Source organism: Thermobia domestica, chromosome 8 (assembly GCF_964235325.1).
Source record: "Thermobia domestica chromosome 8, izTheDome1.hap1.1, whole genome shotgun sequence".
NCBI classification, from domain to species: Eukaryota; Metazoa; Arthropoda; class Insecta; order Zygentoma; family Lepismatidae; genus Thermobia; species Thermobia domestica.
In genome coordinates, this window is record NC_137461.1 from 71029684 (window position 1) to 71043319 (window position 13636).

The following is a 13636-nucleotide window of genomic DNA, read 5'->3' on the forward strand; positions in this document are numbered from 1 at the left end:
TTGTCCATCATGAAGCCCACCTAGCGGAACTGGGATCAAACCAGGAACACCACGCAACAGAAGTGAACGCTTTACCACTGAACCACTGCTGGCTCTACGAAATCTTTACCAGTGTGTTAAGGGAAAAGACTCCTTTTATCATGCTTAGGTTACTGGGAGTTTGCCGATGGCAAGCAAGATGAGGGCGGAATTGAATAATTTCATTCTTTTCTTTGTTTAATGCGTTCCTTGAATGTATGAACCTACCTTTTTTACCCAACAAAGCGATTGAGTGTCGACTTTGAGAAGTCATTTATGCATATGCTTAAGAAAATATTTTTCAGGAAGTGACATATACTGCTTTTGGGTATCAGAAAGAGATTGAGCTAAGTCTGAATTTACGTGAATGGGATATTGAGAGTTCAGTGAATCCGACCTCATGACATCATTTTTTTTTCTAGGTAGACGCTAGACAGATGTATATGTTATCAATTATTAAATATTATTCGTAAACGGGCGAGGAAAAGTCAATTCAGCTATGAACAAATATGTATAGTGAGTAAATAGAGTAAATAAAATTTTATTCTTCATGTTGCAAAGAATTCTCATACTCTGTTAAGATTTTTTTTTTTTTTTTAATTCTCGATCAGTTTTAGAAACAAATTCAGGATAAATACTGTAATTTTTTTTTCAAACGCGTGAATAATTTCGAACTCCTTTATTATGAATTTTAGAAATGTATTTAGAACGAAAAATGCATTTTTTAGTAGTAAGAAAGACAAGAATGCAGTAAAAAAAAAAAAAAAAATCGCTATTTTCATTGGATCCAAGAGAATTAAGTCAAAAACGGATTTTAATGATATCCCAAACGTATCCGTAGATAATATAATAATATCTGTTATTGTATAAAGTAAAAAATGTAGGGCTCTTTTTTGATAAACATTTGAGCTGGGAAAGCAACGTTGACTATATATACAGAACAGCTTTCACCTTTCTTCATTTCCTAAGTAGACTGAAAAAAATTCTACTCATCGCCGTAAAAAAAAGAAACTAGTGGAACGCTTAGTGCTTTCTAGAATAGAATAGTGCAATACGGTTTATTTAGATTTGAGACTATCCATCGAATAGACTGCAAAGAATTCAACGTTCCTGCGTCCGTTCTATATTTAACTTGAAATATATGGATCATTTAACTAGGTATTTTGAAAATTTGAAGTTGATGAAATTGAAGGTACCACGTAAATATTACATACTTATAACTTTATTTAACATATTAATAAGTAAGTAAGTAAGTAAAAAAAGCAGAGTACATAATGTCACGTTTTCAATATCAGTACGAAACTCATCCACGAAACACCAGGAAACGTCACTGCTTTCTCTGGCGAGGCATAAAACTAGGTACTGCGTCATATCCATTCACTGTCACAGCCGTGAAATTGTGGAATGACCTTCCAGAAGATATTCGAAAGTCATCTTCGATAACCATGTTTAAAAATCAAGTCAAAAGTTACTTATTGTTTCAAACTTTCCAGCACAACTAACTAAATCGATACTTATTTCGGTGTATATTCTAACACATGATCATTTCGCTTATTATTATTTTTATTTTGTATTTTTAAATGTGTTCTCTGTTCAGTATTCTTGACATACTCGTATTTTTTTCTTTTCTATTTTATTTTTATTTGTCATTGTGGACAATGTAACTATGTGTTAGACCGAGTGGAATCAGGAAAAAGCCTTAACTCAATCTTTAATAAATTGAAATTAAAAATGCTCCAATCATTAAGTCTTCAAAGCATTCTCTTTGCTATGTGTTTTAGTCATTGGTGATTGAAATTACAGAATAAATAATACATAGCACAAAACTAAGTCTAAGACTTCCTTTCTAATGCTAATAACCCATTAACATTTGAATGAGTAATGTAGAATTTTCCTATTACCTTCGAGCAGCTTCATCGTGCGGTCGAAACTTTGCATATCTAGCTAAATATATTGGTTTGGTTTCTACATTTTCTGACCGCCTTATCTTCAGCTGTTGGGTAAGTGTCACAGAGTTTTTCAAGTGATAAAATCCTATCGGTCGATCTGAAATCAGCCGATTTTCGGCCTATTCATTACACCAGATTGGAATATGTCTCAGTAGTGCCGTTGGTATAAGCGTAAGCGAAGCGCTCACATAAATTATTTTTTGATTTTCGTAGTATTGTTGACATCTAATTCTAAACCGATCTGCTGTATTGCTCAAATAATGGCTACAAAAGTGAAAAAAAGAAGGTATAAGAGTGTGCTGCACCAGGCTTTGTAATGCTACCATTTTTGTCTCCTTCTTGAAAAATGACAGAATGGTTTCAGGTGGAAACGTGGTGTAAAGACATAGGCGAACAGACGTAGACGTTCTGTTCTTATTGCCAAAGGATAAAAAAAGTAGAATAAAGTAAAGTGTGGGAAAAGAAATAGAGCGTCAGTCAGTCTCGTAATCTAGTCTACTGTGTGTGATTTTCATATGTTCTTCGTTTTTGTGTTCTGAGCGCAGGAAAAATTTTTAAGAGCTTTATGTTATGTACTCATCAGAGAATATATTGTGTACAATTAAATCTAGATGTCGGGGATGAGTACGGGCGTGCGTAGAGTTTTATTTAGACCCGGAAGTGTGTCAGTACAAATTTTTAGGTTTTCTGAGAAGCAAGTGGGAGGGCCATTGCAAAAGTCATGACAACTATTTTTTTCTCGAAAATGGTAACGAATAAAAACATTCTGAAAAATCCAAATGAAAGGTTAGTTCATATGGAAACATTACATGTAGGAAGATGGATGAACATACACACTACCATAAAGATATAGCACGAGAAAAAAGACGAAAAAAAAATTGTCGTTTCAAACATTGTTTATTCTCAATGCACATAGCTCGTAATGTACTATTGTGTACAGTTGCAATTCACAGAAACCCTTTTGGAGCGACAAAATTTTTTTCGTCTTTTTTTCTCGTGCTAAATAGTATGGTGGTGTGTGTGTGTTCATCCATCTCCTTACATGTGGTGTTTACATATGAACTAACCTTCCACTTGCATATTTCAGAATTTTTTAATTCTTTATCATTTTCGGTAAAAAAAATTAGTTGTCATGACTTTTGCAATGGCCCTCGTATAAAGTTGGTAATATCTCTCCAGGTTGGCTTAGATTGTGATAGAGTAAGCGCCCTTGATATTTTGCTTCTGGCGTAGTGAAACTTCGATGATTTTAAGCAATAAAGTTAGGTGTATGTAATCTGTTTTACCTTTGGGCGATGATGGGAGAGAGAAGATATGGTTATAATGGAGGAAAAGAAAGAAAGAAAAAACCGGAATTTCAACGGATTTACACATTTCATGGCTTCTACATGTGAAAAAAAAAGTCCGTCCCGATATATATGCATTCCCGTAGAGCCATATAGTTGAGCTTATCTAGACCAAATTTCAAACAACATTGACCAAAAGCGATTCGAATATTCTATATATCTATTTAGAAAGAAAGAAAGAAGAAAAGGTAGTTTACTGGAGGGACATTTGCAGTTTTTTCGGAAACTATTTTCTTTATATCTCATAAATCAATATTCCAGTAACAAGGTGTTTTTTTTTTTTTTTTTAAAAAAAAGAAAAATCGTGTAGTACTAGTGTTCTTGCGAAGGTATGTTCTTTTTGAGCAGTTTTTAAGAATCAGTTTAGGCGATTTTGTTCATATGTCATCAATATATGCTTTGTTAATAACCCTGCAATATGATCTAAGCCATTTCTCATAAAAAGATCCACAAGAGGTAGTTCGCGTTTGAGGGTGAAGATTCTTCGAAGTTTTTCGAAAATGCCTGTTATAGTTTTGTTCATATTTCACAAATAAATGTGTCAGTAATAAGTGTAGCATAACTTGATTTAATATAAAAAGTGAAAAGGAAAAAGGTTAGTGCGGTAGTCCGGACTTTCCATTTTTATGTCGTTTACAACTCACTGGAACTTTCCTATAATTAGAAAGAAACTTGTAACTGATATATAGTGGATTGTTTCAAAATACTGTACTGTAACTGTATATTCACATTATTATCTTATACTATAAATAATAAATAATTTTCTTTTGTCATGAAGTAATTTAAGGAAACCTTTGTAACGACCTTGAACTTCTATATTTTTTGTTCTGTTAATTGTATTTTTTTTTACGAGTTGTTGATAACATTTTCGTTCTTCAAAGCATAATAAAATGTTGTGTTGTGTTGTTATGTAATGTAATGTACAATAATGATGATTATTGTAGCGTGCGTAAGAGGATATGGTAATGGTTGAGTAGTATGCCCTCGTTTTGATCTCATTTGGCGCTGATTGGTTGAGGGACGTCACATGGCCTGATCTCATGGTATGACATCTTAGGGGCAATGTGCTCGTAATTTTGGCAAGGATACCTTGACCCACCTCAAATTTTGGAAGGGGTGCAATAGGACCAGCCAAATTTAAAAAAAATCGTATGGTAATTAGGACCGAGGTATATGCTTCTCTAAATCTGGTTGCCCATCTCGTTCCCTTTTATAGGTAAAAACTTGTCAGAAATATTAATTTGGGAGTTGTGACCTATTTTATCTTTTTCGATGAGGCTTCATCATGTTATGTGGTTATATGATTGAGTACAGGGTTTGATTTTCTTTCATAGAACATGGGTAAATTGGCGCAGCCCTCTTAAATTTCGGGAGGAGTATATTGTCCCATCCCTTAGAGTACATTTGTTTTATCATGGCACACTTCTCCGCCTAAAGGATGGATCTGTCTGCAACACATTGTTGTCACACTATGGTTAAGTTAACGGTTACAATACGCTAGGAAACATAATAAAACGCCACCGCACTCGCAAATCACTGTAACACACTTGTCCGCGTGTGGCAACTGAGCACTTCAAATACCCGCAAAATAGCAATAACCTCATTTGATGGATTGGCTGACAACTAGCGTCACGTGCACGCAGTTCCGGATCTATAAACTGCAAGACCCCGCGGTGTGTGTGTGTGTGGGGGGGGGGGAAACGGAACCTAAGGGGCCCAAGGGCTTTTATAGGCCCCCTTGTACCCTGCCTGTAAGTACTAATTTTTAAAACACTTGAAAAGGAATGATATTTTCACAATAATTTAATTATTTGAACCAAGTAATGAGCTACCAGGACTGACAACGACGCACAAGATGTCTTTTACTTTCAAGAGGGTTAGTATTAGAGAGGGAACCAACCTCTCTGATACTATCTATCAACTGCAGCCTCCTTCTTCCACTCTCTCTTCTTGTTGTTAGAGAAATCGGCGTTGATTTTATTTTTACACTTTTTATCCGTCTTCTTTAGAGTGTTTGATCTTTTGATATCGGGGGTGGTGGTGGAGCATCAATAGTAAAGTGAAAATATATCAAGCTGTGTTTAGAGGTTATTATTATTGCTGACATTCGGCTTGTCTTGCAAACACTTCTTATCTTAATAACCTCAAATTTACTCAATAATAATCTTATTTTGAGTGATGCGAGACTTCGTTTTCATTCTAGGCAGTCAAACATTGAATAGGTTCTAATTGCAAGACAGTTCTCTCTGAAAATCCATCTGTGAGTACTGATGTATTTCATCCTAAACTTAAGACCGAGAATTTACACGAAGTCATAACTGAAACTATCCCTAAAGTATTCTTGAAAGATTCTAGTTTTGACGAATCTAGGGTTGAAGGTGTCTACATAACTCAAGAAAGACTCAAATCTTGAATCTGTGATTGAAGATGCTCCTACCACATCCACAAAAGATTTAAATTCTAATGGTTTTATTGCCTATTTGCTGAAGCAAGAGAATCCAACTGATACAATTCATTATGAAAATGTTAACTTACCTGACAATATTTAAGCATTTTATTGTCAAGTCTGCGTCCCGTGAACCAAATTTCCGAAAAATGAGAAGAATTGAGAATTTCCCACTGCGTATAACAAAATAATTACAAAAGCGAGGCAGTCATTGTAGGTAAAATAACTGAATTATTCAAAGAAACTGATTATGCATATTGCTTGCCATGTTGGTTATTCTCTGGTGATGAAAGTAAAAGAGGATGGGCAACAGGGATTAGAGACTGGCAAGGATTATCAATAATAATAATAATAATAATAATAATAATAATAAAGCACAGCAAATCTTAAAATCACATTTCATCATGTTTAGTTTTGATAAGTGGAAAATGAATGAAACCATTGATTAAAAAAAAAAAAAAAAAAAAAAAGGAAAAAGGAAATGCAAAGTTTTGAACCCAAGTTCTGGAGAGACTTTTTCGATATTACACTCACATTAGCAAAAAACGCATTAGCATTTAGAGGCAGTAAAGAGGATAATGGAAGCGTAATATTTTTGTCCCTCGTACAGTCGTTAGCTAAATATGATCCTACAGTGGCACGGTTAATCAGTCTATCCAAAGGCCATATTAAGTATATCAACCATGATGTTCAAAATCAAATCATCCATTTTCCTGTCTTCAAAATTAGAAGCTAATTTGTTGAAGGAAATTAAAAGTAATTCTAAATGCCGCTTTCAAATAGAACACTAGTAAATATTTAATTAAAATTTACTATCAAAAAAGAATTGAATATAGAGGGGTCCCTTTCAAATTTTCTTGTTAGGGGGCCCGAAATTTCTAGATCCGGTAGTGCCTACACGACAAAACCAATAAGACTTCTATTGGATTAAAACGTTCACCCGAGTACCAGTAGAAAATACTTCAAAGGTCAACCAAGAGCACTGGCGGGAAGTAAAACAAACGTACTCTAAATTTGAGAATTGTCAGAAAACAGATGGCATATGTTCTCTAGGATTCGAATATGAAACTCATTAAATTTGGATGGTTCTGCTGATCCCCTCTATAGGTAAAAGATCGTCAAAATATTCGTATTGCCATGTGTTCACCACGTGGTTGGGTATAGACCTAATTTATCTTCTTTGATCAGCCTTTACTGCATGACATGGTTGTAAGGTTGAGTACATGGGTCAATTCTTTTACATAAGAGACGGGTACCTTGATGCCTCCTCTTAAATTTTGTAATGAAGTGTGTTGGTCCACCTCAATTGTAGAAATTAGTAAAAAGTAAAAATTTGTAAATGTTATCTAGGGCGCAAATTTGGTTGATTAACCTTGTATTCTATGGGGAAAAAAATCCAAAACTATATGTAAGTAACACTTTACATTTTGTTGAGAAATTTGAATTAGTATGAGGAGGAATTTTAAATGTAATGTCCCATGTTCCGCTAAGATGAGGCTTTATTGCAAGATACGATAATGTGGATTAGTATTGTGCAGTAACCTAAAATCATGTATGTTACTGCTATATTGTATTTAAAACTAAAACAGATCAATTGGACAGTTTGATGTATTTTTAAAATCAAATTGCTTTAAATTTGTTTAAATTATTAATTTAGCTATACAAAACTTCTAATATTGAGTGTACATTCTCAAACGAACTTCTGTAAACCATCATATTGACTTTGTCATTGTAAATTAACCAATAAAATAAATCTAGGCTCCTTTCTTTTCACATTGCAAGTGCTTAAATAAACACTAGTGTCAACAATCGCTTGGAACAAAAACTACAAGATACACGTCTCAATGTAGTAGTCCTAATTAATTTCTAAAAGGTGTAACATCAAAGAAAGAAAGAAAAAGAAAACATCAAGTTCAGTTAGAAACAACTTCGCTCCATATTCTTAAATTATAGGTAAAGAGGTTCAACGCCACAAAAGCAATTCAAAAAGAGCAATCAAACCATTTTTCAAAAGTTGAAAACAACCCATTTGACAATTTTATTCATCACCTCTGACAGTTTTAACAAGATTCCAATCCAAACATCAGTTTCATCTAATTTCATCTGTTTTCATCAATTTCCAATCAAAAAGTGGAAAGACATTAAAAAAATTCATTCATCATCCTGAAAACATCAGCAAAAATAAAAAATATTAAAGCTAATGCTCATTCCTATTCTTTAATTAATCTTACCATTCCTCCCTCTTTTACTTTCTACCTACCTATTCTTTTTTTTGGCAATCAAAATCGATTAAGTTTAATTTTTACTAAACATAACCTCCTGTTTTTGTAAGTTTCATGTAAAACATCATTTCTTATCCCTATTTTCATCCTCTTGTTTAAAATTCTTATAATAAATTAGCTTTAAATCAGTATCTAAATCTGAGCTAATAAAACTGATGCTCGCACCAGCACATGCTAAAGAGCGTGTCTGCACAGCACATTGGTTTCTTTTCTTGAATAGAGCGTGGGTACCATGATACATCTTTGCAGTTTTGGAAGGTTTATGCTAACCCACTCTTAAATTTTTGAAATTTCAAAATTGGTAAATAGTACTAAGGTATATACTGTTACGTACTTCCGTAAGTGTGGATCTCCATGTTTCCTTCTATGGGTAAAAAAATTGCCAAAAAGAAAAAAAAATTGGGAGGTTTGTGACTAAATTAATCTTTTAAGGTATTTTTTAAATTGTAACACATGATTATATGCATGAGTACAAGCTCTCATTTTGTTTCATTGGACATAAGTACGTCGAAACACTCTTCTCAAATTTTGGGAACGGTACATTTGGTCCACTCTCAAATTTATAAATTGTCAAACATAAAAAAAATCTCTAGGGTTTAGGGTTATATTTGTGTAAATTTCGATGTTACGTTGATCTCTTGCATGGGTAAAGCATTGCCAGTATTTTAATTCGGGGAATTTTGACCTATCATCTGATCGTATGGATTAGTATAGCACATAGTCTAAGGTCATTGGTGAAAAGTTATCTTTAATAAAAACTAACTGGCTGATTCCTGCCTGTACCTGCGAATTTTGGGCTTGAAACCTGATAGATAAGTTATTGTAAGCAATTTTACCTATTGATATACATAAGCAATTTCACACTTCAAACCTTAGGATTATAGTTAGAACATATAGTCTAAGGTCATTGGTGAAACATTTTAGGACTTGACACGTGATAAGTAATTACTAAGAACTATTGATATGCAACAATAGCAATTTGACATTTTGAACTTAAGTTGTAACTTATAGTCTGAGTCATTGGTGGAAAATTGTTCGTGACGCAATCTGATCACCTTCAAATGTTTGTTGGATTCTTTTTTTTTTTTTTTTCAAAATTTTTAGGAAAGTTTCATTTAAAATTTTTCGGTCACTGTTTCAAAACTTTTTTTAGTTTGAACAATTTTGAACCTTAGTAGTGTAGTTACGACTTATAATCTAAGGCCACTGCCAGAAAATTTTTGGACTTGAAACATGATGGGTATTTATTAAAACTTATTGACATACATCAACTGTTTTACACTTTGAACCATGGGATTTGTAGTTATGACTCATAGTGTAAGAGCCTAGATGTAATTGAAGAGTTGAAAATCATTTATTTGTTAGTCGAATAGTTGAAAACATTTTATTTCGTTAATCAAGTAGTTGAAAACTGGATAAAGTTTGAAGGTTAACCGTGAAATGTATCTATTATCACAATATTTTTGTTTGTCAATGTTTGTTTTGCTAAAGAATGTAGTCGAGCTTTTAAACTGAGTTTTTGTAGTACCTGATTAAAACTGATTGATATGCAACAATTTTACAGTGTGAATTTTAGTTACAACTCATAGTCTAAAGTAATTATTCGTGGTACAATTTGATTGGCTGTACTTTCAAATCTCTGTTGAAATTTTTTGAGAAGTTTCTAAAAAGTTTTGTTAAATTTTTTTGGTTTCAAATTTTTTTCGACCACTGTTTAAATTTTTTCTTAAATTTCTAGTTTGAAAGTTTTTGAACCTTCGATTGTAGTTACGACATATAGTCTACGGTCATTGATGGAAAATTTTAGGACCTGAAACCTGGTAGGTAATCACTAAAACCGATTAATATGGAAAAACAATTTCACATTTTTAACTTCAGTCACATCACATGACATTAGTGGAAAGCAGTTTGATTGGCTGACCATTTTCAAATTTTAATTTAAATTTTTCAGAAGTTTTTGAAATAATTTGTTTTATTTTTTTCGATTAGTGTTTTAAAATTTTTTAGTGTAGTTACGACTTATAGTCTAGGGTCATTGACGAAAAATTCTAGGACTTGAAACTTGATAATCAATTATATGCAATAACAACAATTTGACACTTTTAAACTTTAGGGACAAGTCATAGAAAGGTCCTTAATGGAGAATTATCCTTGGTGCAATTTGATTGGCTGATCACTTTCAAAACTTTTTGAAAATTTTTAAGCTTTTTTTATAACTGTTTCAATTTTTTTTTGTTTGTTTGAACATCTAAGTGTAAAATTTTTCAAGTTTGAAAATATTTTGCACTCATTTAAAGATTTTTGAAAAAAATTAGTTTAAATGTGTGAAATTTTTTTGATTAAAATTTTTAGTTTGAAATTCGTTATTCAAAGTTTCTCCCTCATTATGTTCATCATGGTTTGAGTTCAGGACTCTAAAATTCAGGAAACAATTTGGTATAAATGAATTTGCAACATCGTAGCACATGTTTTGTTTCATGTCATCAAAAACAAAACTTACAACTTAGGACTTGAAACCCAATAGGTAATATTAATTTCGGTCACAGAATACTCTGTACCCATTGTTCTTTAAATGAGAACAGAACATTACGATAGGAGATGTAGAAGTGAGAATCCGGTGACATAGTAATAAAAATATTGCTGATGACGTTCCCAAATATTCAATTAAAGTAATAAACATGAAGTCATAAGGTGAGACACTTTTCGTATAACTAAACAATTTATTCACTCCCAGGTGATCTACTTACACGCCGCGAGGAAGACAATGTTTTCCCGTACTTATCCTATGTCGTCTTCAGTAGTCTACATCGTCCCAGCAAACAATTAGTTGGTACAGACCATTCAATATCAACTGTCTGTTGCTATCTTTAAATTGACCTAATCGCATATTCTAAAGCAAAGTTAAAAATTGACGGTGATAGTATATCCCCCGAGTTGAGTTTCTTATGCATTTCGGAAAAGAGTTTTCTTCCTGTTTGCACGCTTGTTTTTAGTAAGACATGCTTTCATCGAATTTACAATAACTTGCTTAGAAATTTCAATATATATCGTTTTAACCGAATCATAAAATGTCAACATCTATGAATAGCTAGTGAAGCGTACCCATTTTTTGTAAACACTTGTTTTATATAAAATTTGATCCAATATTGATATTTTTATTGTCTGAACCCATATTAGTTATCTGATTATCAGTATACCAACCCATCAATATTGCATTCGTGTTGTTTGACAGTTAGGTTTTGAAATATCCGCTGAATATTTCACTTCAGTGGTGTGCAGTAGTCAGCTTTAAAAACAACTAATATAGTAGCACTGGTACGTCCAGTGAACTCACCAAATGTCTGAGTAAGTACAGGACATGACTGCCCAAGGCAAAAATGTTTAATTGTAATCTTTCTTCCTTTTAGCTAATATTCTATTGGTTGGTTTTTGCCTAGTTTTTGTGTACTTCATTTTAGACATTTCTCTATACTACCTTTACCAATACGGAAATAAATAAACTTGCAGAGCGTGCTACTGTAGGAAGACGGCTGCCAAATAGAGAAGAGTGAGGGCATATCAAAACAGAGTGGGTAGTAATGTCGTTTCTTTACCCATTATAGTGATGATTGTCGTGATTTCCCCTGCTCGCTTTTGCTTGTCCTACACTTTGCTGCAGTTATTTGCAGATTACTAAGGAAATTGATAGCTTTTTCATTTCCCCCCACAATTATTATTATTATGTTATTGTTGGAAATTTTGAAAAAAAAAAAAATATAGTATCTCATCGCTGTAACTCTTACAATTCAGAACATAACAATTTTAGTTCATTGTAATATTTTAAAAAGAAATTTTATATTAATTTTCTCTCAGCACATACGTATTAACTTGTGAAAGTTGCAGCACGGAGATTTCTCTCTAATTCTCTGAAAGACTTATTTTTAACTGGCCAAGGTATGGCTAGGAGCGCCCTTTCACAGAGAAATAGCTAAGAGAAACACGTTGAGCAATAGAGAGACGTTGAGCATGACACGATAAACGAAATAATTATTGCAACTTCTTACGTGTTCATGCTAGCATGATGATTGCAATAGACGTTTCCGACCTTAGTTTCCGTATCCCAAACGTTCAAATTTGACCCAAGAGGTTAGACACCTTGTATACTAACCGAAGCCGTGGTATATTCTTTCCGAGCACCGTTGTCATCGATCGATAATATACTGAATAAACCTGCAAAACGAAATACTATTTTTTAAAAAAAGTTAAAAAGTACATGGTATCTTAGGTTTTTCTAATGGGACTGGAAAACTCTTTATTTTTTTTTTTCATAACAACGATAATATCTACCACACTTTTTGTTTGCATTATATACTTAGGGCGACCATACATCCCGTTTTGACCGGGACAGTCCCGGTTTAGGAGCGTGTCCCGGCCGCCCGTCAGTAGATGAAAAAAAGTAGTATTTTTCCCGTTTTATGCAAGTGAAAGAAGTAAATAACAAACCCAGTACCTTTACTTTTTGTAAAGTTATTAATAATTGATAATATCAAAGAGGCAAGAATTGAAATTCCATACATTAAACATGTTTTATAGTTCTCAATACTGCATGAAGGGCAGCAGAGGTTTTAGAACGTGCTTGTTTCTTGAACAAACTTCAACATGTTTTTCCCTTTTCATAAGTATCGACTTAATTGACCCCGTCGTGTAACAGAGAGACGAGGGGGAGTTCTGACATTAGGGTGCTGATAAGAACAAAGTATATGATCTGTTTCACGTTCTACATGATTTTTAAAGGGCATAAACGTCCCGTTTTCAGCTGACAATTTTATGATCACCCTACATATATATATATATATATATATATATATATATATACTATGTGATCAAAAGTATCCGGACATCTGGCTGAAAATAACTTACAAGTTCGTGGCGTCCTCCATCGGTACTGCTGGAATTCAATATGATGTTGGCCCACCCTTAGCTTTGATAACAGCTTCCACTCTCGCAGGCATACTTTCAATCAGGTGCTCGAAGGTTTCTTGGGGAATGGCAGCCCATTCTTCACTAGTGCTGAGTTAAGGAGTGGTATCGATGTAGGTTGGTGAGGCCTGGCACGAAGTCGGCGTTCCAGAACATCCCAAAGTTGTGCTATAGGATTCAAGTCAGGACTCGGTGCAGGCCAGTCCATTACAGGGATGTTATGGTCGTGTAACCACTCCGCCACAGACCGTGCAGTATTAACAGGTGCTCGATCGTGTTGAAAGATGCAATCGCCACCCCAGAATTGCTCTTCAACAGTGGGAAGTAAGAAGGTGCTTAAAACATCAATGTAGGCCTGCGCTTTGAGAATGCCACGCAAAACAACAAGGGGTGCAAGCCCCCTCCAAGAAGAACACAACCACACCATAACACCACCACCTCCGAATTTTACTGTTGGCACTACACACGCTGACAGATGGCGTTCACCGGGCATTCGCCATACCCACACCCTGCCATCAAATCGCCACATTGTGTACCATGATTCATCACTCCACACAACGTTTTTCCACTGTTCAATCGTCCAATGTTTACTCTCCTTACACCAAGCGAGGCGTCGTTTGGCATTTACCGGCGTGA

The 13636-nt window shown here is 34.0% G+C and overlaps 2 protein-coding genes across 4 annotated transcripts in view; one reads left to right on the top strand and one right to left on the bottom strand.

Moving 5' to 3' along the window:
* The window catches only part of LOC145692985 (ankyrin repeat and FYVE domain-containing protein 1), a 262326-nt gene that overhangs the window by 62498 nt on the left and 186192 nt on the right, over positions 1-13636 (top strand). The gene's annotated exons all lie outside the window — the stretch shown is intronic.
* Positions 1-13636, bottom strand: part of LOC145692986 (uncharacterized) — a 120913-nt gene that overhangs the window by 4932 nt on the left and 102345 nt on the right. The gene's annotated exons all lie outside the window — the stretch shown is intronic.